Source organism: Hydra vulgaris, chromosome 12, assembly GCF_038396675.1.
Source record: "Hydra vulgaris chromosome 12, alternate assembly HydraT2T_AEP".
NCBI lineage: Eukaryota > Metazoa > Cnidaria > Hydrozoa > Anthoathecata > Hydridae > Hydra > Hydra vulgaris.
This window is the reverse complement of record NC_088931.1, coordinates 62353403-62363998: the sequence shown is the minus strand read 5'-3', so window position 1 is coordinate 62363998 and position 10596 is coordinate 62353403. Positions and strand designations below refer to the sequence as shown.

General features: G+C 26.6%; 1 long non-coding RNA gene across 1 annotated transcript; it reads right to left on the bottom strand.

Annotated features, from left to right (window-relative positions):
• Positions 1–7474: 7474 nt before the first annotated feature.
• On the bottom strand, positions 7475–9608 carry LOC105844422 (uncharacterized). The gene is made up of 4 exons (XR_010642144.1): positions 9468–9608; positions 9305–9366; positions 7974–8087; positions 7475–7803 (listed from the first exon to the last, which is right to left on the bottom strand). It is a non-coding gene; the product is annotated as an uncharacterized LOC105844422 (long non-coding RNA).
• Positions 9609–10596: the final 988 nt, after the last annotated feature.

Here is a 10596-nt window from a genome sequence, read left to right as displayed (position 1 = left end):
TACCGGGAAGCACGTTTAATTTTTCAAAAACTACCACTTATATATATATTTTATATATTATAAAAAGCATATATATTATAAAAATATATATATATATATTATAAAAATATATACACTGCCGCTCACGGAAGTTAAAGCAGTGGAGATTTTTTCGAAAAAGCAAAATTAATATATAATTACGTTATAGAATTTTTAATTTATATTAATAAAAATTATATTTTTTATACATTTTCAATATAAAATATATTATTAGTCAGTTTTATGTAATAAAAATGTACAAAAATCATTATAATAATTAAATTTTTTTTTCGTCAAAAAGACCACCCTTTGATTTAATAACTGCTTTAACTATTCTCGGCATTCTTTCAATTAATTTTCTAATCGTTTCTTTTTGAATATTATTCCATTCCTGTTCTATAATGTTCCATAAATGAGATTTTGATGTTGGACATACAGTTCTAATTTTTCTATCCAGCTCATCCCATAGTAACTCAATGGGGTTGAGGTCTGGGCTTTGGGGAGGCCAGGTCTTTACACGTAATATATTTTCAGCTTTTTTTGATTCTAAATAATTTCTACATAATAATGCAGTATGTTTAGGGTCATTATCATGCATCAGAATAAAATTATCTCCGATTAATCGAAGTCCCGAAGGGATCGCACTTATTTCCAGGATATCTCTATAATGTTCTGCTCTCATTATACCATCGATTTTATGCAAATATCCCACTCCATCCGAAGATAAACAACCCCAAACTATTACAGAGCCTTCACCATGTTTTACTGTTGGAACCAGACATTGAGTTAGCATTTTTTCTTCAGCAGATCTTCTAACGTAAACTCTTCGCTTATTTCCGAAAACTTCAAATTTTGACTCATCGGTCCAGAGTACTTGTTTCCATTCATCCATCGTCCAATTTTTGTGGAGCTGTGCCCAATGGAATCTCTTCTGTCGATTAACTTTTCGTAGATATGGTTTTTGGATAGCAACACGACCATGCAAATTAGTTTTTTGCAATCTTCGTTTGATTGTACTGACAGAAACTTTTTTTTCTCGATCACAGTTGAAAATAGCTGTTATTTGTGGAGCAGTTAACATTCGATTACGCTTACTGATGATTTTTATACGTCGGTCATCAGTTTTTGTTGTTATGCGAGAAGGACCTGGACGATTTCTGTCTTCCAAACTTCCAGATTCTCGATTTCGACGAATCGTATAGCTAACTGTTGATTTACTCAGGTTTAATTTTTCAGCTATTTTTCTAACTGTATAGCCTTCTTGAAGCAAAGCGAGTATTGCTGTCCTTTTTTCAACACTTATTGGCTTACCTTTAGGCATATTTTTTTCAATATTTTGAATTTACACTAAAAAAATAATTTTTAATTTTACCTTAGAACTTCTGTACTTGAAATTTTTAAAGCACTAACACAAAATACACAAAATATCTGCAAAAACACAGTAAACAATAGAAATACTTGTTAAATGACAAACTTAAAAGATTTGAGTTGATAATGTAAAATACAGGTTTATACGTGACCTTTAATATGTTTCTGCGTTCTCTATTTATTTATTTAAAATGATAAGACTTGTGAGTACAATTTATGTTATTTTAAATGTTAGTTATTTTAATATATTTACATTAAAATAACTTAATTTAGAATTTTTTTGATACAAATTTTATTTAACTTGATTTATTTTTATATAAACATAAATTTCACTAATATAAGTAAATAATTTTGTAACGTAACTACATTTTAATATTGTTCTTTTGAAAAAATATTTTTTGTCCTAACTTCCGTGAGCGGCAGTGTATATGTTATAAATATATATATATATTATAAAAATATATATATGTATTATAAAAAGCAAAGGTCCTATAACTGAACCTTGTGGTACCCCATAACAAATTAATTCCCGTTCTGATTTAAATACACCTAAAACAACTCTCTGTTTTCAATTTGCTAAAAAAGCTTTACACTAGCTTACACATTTTAGTTTCAAGAGCAGCCTGGAATGCGGAACTGAATCAAATGCCTTGGAAAAATCCAAAAAGGCAACATCAACAAGTTTTTCATCATTTATTGCTTCTGTTATTATATTTAAAGTCTCAAGAAGATTGTCACGCTTGATTTTTTAACTTAACAAATCTGTGTTATTCTGGTTTCATTAATTTATTTTTAGCTAAATGATTCATTATTGTGCCCTTAACAATACGTTCCATTACCTTACAAACGACATAGACTAATGAAATCGGACGGTAGATACCTGCATGCAACCTATCCCCGTTTTTATAAGTTGTTATAACATTTGCTTTAACCAGCTTGTTGGTAATCTTCTACAAGTAAACATTGAATGAATTTTATCTTTACCAGAAGACTTGTGAAAACTTCAATTTAATAATCGTTTTTTTTTTATATCTTTCTCATTAATCCATGGGGTTGGAAAATATTTTTCTGTTATACTTTTACATGTATTTGGCATATTAGTAATCCTTTCTATAATAGATACGGAATTAAAAAATTTATTTTATTGTTTAGCAATAACTTAACTGTCAGTTGATGTTTCGTTATTTTCAATTGAAATTGCTTTTATATGGTCTATAGATTTATGGTTTATAGATATATCGTCTATAGATTTATGGTCTATAGATTTAGTTCACTACTAATATAAACGTAAACTTCTTTTAAATTATTTTTCGATTCTGTTGCAATTTATATATATATATATATATATATATATATATATATATATATATATATATATATATATATATATATATATATATATATATATATATATATATATATATTTATATATATATATATATATATATATATATTTATTTATTTATTTATTGTAATATTTACAAGATTTTTGACTAACTTATTTTTTAAGTTATATTCTTCTTTTTGATCTAATATTTTGAAATCAGATAAACCTTTCATAACACTGATCAACATCAATTCAGTAAACTCGTGACTCCAGTTAAGTCTGTTTAGATATTTTGAAGTTCATCATAATTTCCTTTTATGTATACTCGTAGTCTTTTATAGTAACTTTTACATTTTTTCAATAGTGTGCTTGATAATTTAAATTAAAACTTAAAACATGATGACCTCTTTTTACCAATGCTTTTATTAACTCGTCGTCTCTGTTTGTTTGTTTGTTTGTCTGTGAGCATTAAATCTTGTAATCAATTTTTGAGTCACTTCCTGATTTTCTTCAAATTTTGCATACTCTTGCTTGATGTCAATATAATGTGCAATAATTAGCTTTGTGATAATCCAATTAATTTGGTAAATTTTAATTAAGTTTATTTTTATATGGAAAAATAGTAATTTTTAAAATAAGTATACTGATTGTTTACCTACTTATCCTCAAGTTTAGCATATTTGGATAAGGCGTTGACTTCTAAATGGAATACATGTGGTTCGTGTTTCGCATCTTCCTGAATTCTTTTGGTTTTTTTTACACACGCATACAGCCGAATTTTAATAAAATAAAACAGTAATATCAGAATAAAATTGATTGCAAAATTTGTTTTTTAATAATATATAAAAGCATTGGGTTTTAAATATTAGTTTTTAAATTTACTTGTTATTTTTCTCAAGGGATCCATATGTACCAAGCTAAATATACAAAAAGAAGAGGCTGAAAAACACTGAATCTAATATATTTGTTACTTTTGTATCGTTTAGTTGAAATATTGGTTTTGTTACATGTTGTATAAGATGGCGTTTTTAAAAGATCTTTTTTCAAAAAGAAATCTTTGATGGACCTGCACATTGATTACACATTTAAAATTTTTCCATTAATAATGTAGAAAAAACACTGCTTAACAATGAAAAACCTCTTCTCTGCCAATTACCAAGCATATGACAGAGCATTATCAATAACTTCACCATTAGCAGTATTTTTATGCAATTTTGCTATTGCATCAAGCATAGTATCTTCAGCAACGCCTTGTGAGTCAACACCTATTTTCAAAGCAAGTTTATCATATTTATTAAACATCATTGGTATAGTTATAACATATTCAAAAACAAGACAGTTTAAAATGACCAGTCGCGTATAATGCATTAACAAAAATGTTTTGATAATAAATTTTCAACAAAGCGGATTCGTTTTCCAAATACACACGATCATCTACAAAAACATAAAAATTGTAATTACAACATTAAAAAAGAATTTAAAGAGACTTTTTTAATTTCTGAAAAAATAAATTCAAAAATTATAAAGGTGATTAAAAACTTTGAAGTCAGAATTCAAAACTATGAAAGTTATAGCTGACCGAACCCGTAAACATGCGGATTTTATTAAGTCTATTCCAAACCGACCTTTTCTATCTTTTTCTTTATATATATATATATATATATATATATATATATATATATATATATATATATATATATATATATATATATATATATATATCCTAGCTTTCCAGACCAGTAAAATACGGGTCTTCATCATCTGAAGTATTATACAATATTAGTATTTTTTTTTAATTATTTGTCTTTTTCACAAAAATTAAAACTTACTGATTCCCACACATGGCAAACATTAGCATTATCTTTTTTTCGATTCACACTAAATTATGAGTGTTTGGATTAGAGACACGCAAGACATGAATATTAAAATTTTATTGATATTATATAAACAGTTTAGAGCATATGGATGAAATTAACACTAATGTAAAAGCTCTGATATTATCGAGAAACCAATTTTTATAATTTTATTCTTTCACTTAAAAACTCTTTCGTTATCAAATAAAATTAGCAAAAATAATTCCGATACATAAAATCGGTGATGACTCAATAAAATTAAACTACGGACCATACTTTACTGCTTTTCCAAAATACTTTAGCGTATTATGTAAAACAGACTTTACAATTATCTTAAAAAAATAACATTCTTTATCATAAACAGTTTGGTTTTCGAAATAATCATTCTACAGAACATGCAATAATTAATCTAGTCAACCAAATTTTGAATGGTTATAAAAACAATAGATATACATTCAGAGTTTTCCTAGATCTGTCCAAGGCATTGGATACTGTCAACCACAAGACATGGTTGATTTAACAAGTACATGATTTGAAACAATAAGTTGCAGTGTTCCACAAGGATCAATATTTGGACCTTTGCTGTTCTTAATTAAAGTTTAAAAAAGTGCTGCTTCAAGGCGGTGAGGCGTGCGCTATTTTAAACCTTGACTCTATAGTCAAGGTATAAACCTTGCAAAAAATGTATACTATTCGTTTATACATAACCATATTAACTATTGTATTATTGCTTGAGAAAGTAATTATTCATCTTATCTAAAAAAATATTTATACTAAACAAAAGCAAGCAAGTCAATTAGTTTTGGGCGTAAATTGGTACATTAGTGCCTATCCGTTACTCAGAGAAACTAATGCTCTCAATATTTATGTTACTCAGAGAAATTAATGCTCTCAATGTTTATGTTACCCAGAGAAACTAATGCTCTCTATGTTTATGTTACCCAGAGAAACTAATGCTCTCGGTGTTTATGTTACTCAAAGAAACTAATGCTCTCAATCTTTATGAGCTGAATATCAACCATAACTTGTTATTTATGTTTAAATAACAAAATGAAATAATTTCAAAACATTTTTAATCTTAAGACGCTAAATAAGTACTACATTCCACTAAAATCTGACTTCTCAATCACATGTCGGAGAACACGCTAGTAAAACTCGATTTTTGACGAAAATACGAAAAACATAAGATCTATTGATATATTTACAAAACAATTAAAAAAACATACTAAATTAAGGCAATACATACATTCTTTTTTTTTTTTTTTTAATTTTTTGACTATTCAAAACAGTATTATATGATATGCTTTTATTGTTGTATTTGTTTGTTTGTTTTGAAAAAATAAATGAATTTAAATCTTCTAAATGTTCTTAATTTTTCTAAATACTTTTTTAATTTTTAAAAAAATATTTTATTACGTATTTAAGTTGTGAAAGCTTTATTAGTTTCAGTTTGTTTTATAAATTTTAAACACTTGTATAAGATTAGAAACTTTTATTTATATATTTTTTATTTTACAAAAGGGCGTGAAGATAAAACGTGCTGTTTTCTACTTGTCCCAGTCAGATTGTAAAAATATATATATACATTTGATAACTGTAACATTGACAACATTGTAAAATTTGTGCATATTGACGAAATAAAAGTCATTAAAAACAAAAAAATAAATAAATTAAAATATTGAAAAGATGGATTGTTAAGAGTTGCATTGATTGTTTACTTACATTACTACTAATATTATCATTAAAACTATACTGTTTAGTACAGTAAGGAAGAGTGGGGAGAAGTGGGACATCCCAAATATTCTTATTAGGAGAGGTCACTAACCAATGCTATCAAATGCAAACAATGAGATTTCTTCCCCTCTATCTAGCAAATATCGCTTTTTCTCCCCGCGTGTGGTAAAAACTACGTTTTTGAAAAGTACCAAAAAACAATTTGTGAGGGGTGAAGTGGGACAAACAAAATTAATTGATCTCCCATTTCTCCCGTATCACTTTTGTATATTGTGGAAATCTCTAGAGTGTTTCGGTGAAAATTAGTTGGTTTGCAATTTTAATAGTTTTTAATGAATAACTTTTGTTAATATGTTGTTAATTATTTGATTGTCCCATTTCTCCCTATACTTATCCCACTTTACCCCAATGGCAAGGTTCCTCTAAAATCAAAAATGTATATACTTTATTATCAATGTTTGAAATGATGCTTCATTTGTTAAAACTTGTTTGGTGAAGTATATTATGTAAAAATATTATTGCAGAAATATTTTTTGATGTCCCACTTCTCCCCACTCTCTCTCTCTCTTTCTCTCTCTCTCTCTCTCTCTCTCTCTCTCTCTCTCTCTCTCTTATGCAGAATCGATGAAAAGTAAGCATTTATTTAAGCCATTATTTACATGCAACAAAACCATGTTGGTATTTTGTTATCATAGTTGACAAAAATCTGCATATACACTATCGTAAAAAAGTTATAATTAGAAAAAAAAAAGTACTTTTAGGTGCAAACAGAAATGCTTATTGGGAATTGTGAAGGGCCACAACATAATTTTGATTGAAACAAAACGCGCAAATAAGAAGACAATATCAAAATATGGCTTTAACATTCCGAGTTAGGCAAAATGGATTAAAAATAAATTAATTTAAATCTTAAATATTAAATATGTAAACGCCAGATTAAATATTGATGACTAAGACATTTAAAAATTTTGCATTTTATGTTTTCTCTATTGAACTAAATATGAAGTTATAGTCTTTGTTATTTACATGGAAATTTTCACTGATACTTTTCATTATTTTTAGCATGAAAATGTTACTTGTGGTTATTATTTTTTTTCTTTGTTTGTTAAAGTACCAAAACTGGTACCGAATTTTTTGAATAGAACCGAATACAAAAAATTAACTAACTTGAAACTCTATAAAATGTAGTTCTTTTTATATCACAAAAAATCCCATTTAACATTCTTCAGAATATAAACTAATTATAACAAGGATATAAACTGAATCATAAAAAGTCATAAGAACTCCTTTTTTATATTTTAAGTTCTCAATAATATAAACTTAATGTAACAAGAATTAATAATTTAAAAAAAATATGTAGCAATATTTGGGCAATTGGTTAATAAGACTTCTTTAATTTAAAGTGCAATTATCTGGGATGCACTTCTTTAGCAAATTACAACACGTTTTAAGATCATCGAATTTTCGAACTTTAATAATACAATTCTTCCAATCTTTGAGACACTATTAATATAAGTATAAATATATATATATATATATATATATATATATATATATATATATATATATATATATATATATATATATATATATATATATATATATATATATATATATATAACAGATTAAATATATTAAGAATTATATATAATTATAAATATTTTAAGAATTACTTTTTCAGCAGAGCAAACATTGTTTAAACAATCACCAAGTTTGATTACGCAGACAATATTTTGAAGCCAATTTGAAGAACTTGAGGCTTCACATTTATAATATGAGCTCATACACTATAAAAAACCATCAACATACATGACACATTCATTATCAATGTTCATAATAATATAGGAAGCCTATGAGTGCTAAAAAGATTTAATAAATTTATGCATCTATAGGCCAATAGTTCCTTGTGATAATTATTAACTTGTATATATTGACCAGTTCAACATAGTATGATGTTGACCACGTGAATATACAAGCTAACAATTGTCACAAAAAATTATTTGCCTATGGAATCATAAATTTTTCGTTTAACAACAGTGATAAATTTATATCTAACTAGCCTTCAGGTTAAAAAAGGAAAGTTTTTGTTTAACATAAATTGACAGTTGTGAATCTTTTGTATAATGCTTTATTTTTATTTATTTTACCATATTATGAATAAAAAACAAAGAAGCAGCTGCTATATTAAAACTGTAATCATAGATCAAAGACGTTTTATTTTTGTTGGTATATCATTTCAATAAGGGGTCATCCATAAAGTGCGCACGCTTTTATTTCAATCTTTTCCCCCTCCTTCCGCATTTTGCTGTACACTTTTTTGAATACCCTCCACCTCTCTAAAAGTACCTACGTTTTTAACCTACCTACCCAACATTTTATGATATTTTTTTATAATTGACCACCTCTTCCCCATTTCATGTACGTCATTTGCAGACCCCCACTTCCCCATCCGAGCGTATGTACTTAATGGACAATGGCAAGAGATCCAGAGTTTTAAGCGAGCTCCGGGCATATTTCGCGCCATCTGTAAGGAAGGAAGCCTGAACTTCCTTGTCAAACGCTTTTCCGCGGTGCTCTGTTAGGTCTTATTGGAATACCTAAAAGATAAAACAAAAAATCAAAGGAGACCTCAAAACGGTTTGATACAAAACCAAACAAAATACTAAAAAACTGTTTCGATAAATTAAAAACAAGATTTTTTTATTCTTTAAAACAGTAACTATTGTTTTGTATCGTGCCAAACCAAACCTCTAAGAGGATACGAGAAGACGCAGATTCTTAGTATATATAATATAAATTGTAGTACAATGTACAAATTACAAAATTTAGTGAATTTTTAGAACAAATTTATTTCTAGAAAAAATTTATCGAAAATTTTTAGAATAAGTTTATCAAATATATATATTTTTTAGATCAAATTTATCAAAAATATAAATATATTTCAATAATATTTTTATATCATTTATAACATAAATTATAAAGTAAAATTTATTGTTCAACCTACATTGTTAGCAGAAGACAGTTGTGTTGTTATTGGTTTTATTGTTCCTTTTGTTACTTTGACAGCTAAAAGTTAACTTTAATCTTAACACATGTATGCTTAAATTTACTTTTTTTTATATATAGAGTAAAATAATATTAATATAATAATAACAATAATGATAAACCTGTTACAGAAGCAATGGAACAAACAATTACAAGAAAACTTGTAAACTTCATTATTCTTTGAACTTTTCAAACAAAATGAACCAAATTTTTTTTATGTATTTGTAAATTTTAATTTAATTACTAGTTTAGTTGAACACGCTACCGTATTCAGTACAGTTTAAATTGATTTATACAATGTTATACTATTTATACAATGTTAACAGCTATCGTAAATAAGTAGTGCTGACGTAGTGAATTAATTTGGTAAGTGTATAGAATTTAGAATATAACGGATATATTTAATTAGATGATTAAAGATGAGTAAAAAAGTGGTTTATGTTGTAAAGTTCTAATACGTATGGTTACCTAATAACGCACAGTAATACGTAATTAGATATTTAAAAAACATGACCAATAAAAAGAAAAAAATAAAGGATTATTATGGTTCAAACTCTTTGCTGTTTTTGTCGAATTGCCCATCTTTGAAGGATTTTCCCAGCATCAGTAAACAAAGTACCTCTTTTCACCAATAGAAAAAGTTTCTAAACGAATGGTTTTCTAAAATGTTTATAATTAGCTTTAAATTATATTAATCTAAAATTTACTATACAAATTGAATGAAAAAAGTGGTGCTCATTCCATCAGGGGCTCAGCGGTGCCCATTCCACCTGGAGTCACAACAATCTCTAAAACTTAAAAATTGTCTTTTGTTAATCAATATAAATTCTATTATTACAAGAAAAAGTTTTAAATTATAAAATAACACTCATGAACATAAGCAACTAAAAATAAAATAAAAAGGAGAAAAAAAATAAATCATTTTTTAGTACTTTTTACATCTGTTTTTTACCTCTATCTTTTACCTTTTTTGAGCAATTTTTATTATTTAGATACTTATGCTTTCAATTTTACCAAACAGTTTTTGATTGTGTTTAAAATTATATTTTTATCAACTGGATATCGGCTGGCCACTGTGCAAGAACATTAGTTACATTTTCTTGGAGTTATGTCTTGACATTTTTTGTCTAATGGCAAGTTGTGTGGGTTAAAATATTGAATTTTATAACTTGAAACCAATTAGACACTATGTTATTCAAAATTTTCAAATAGTTCGTAAAATTGTACTTATTGTAAAATGTGTAATTGTAA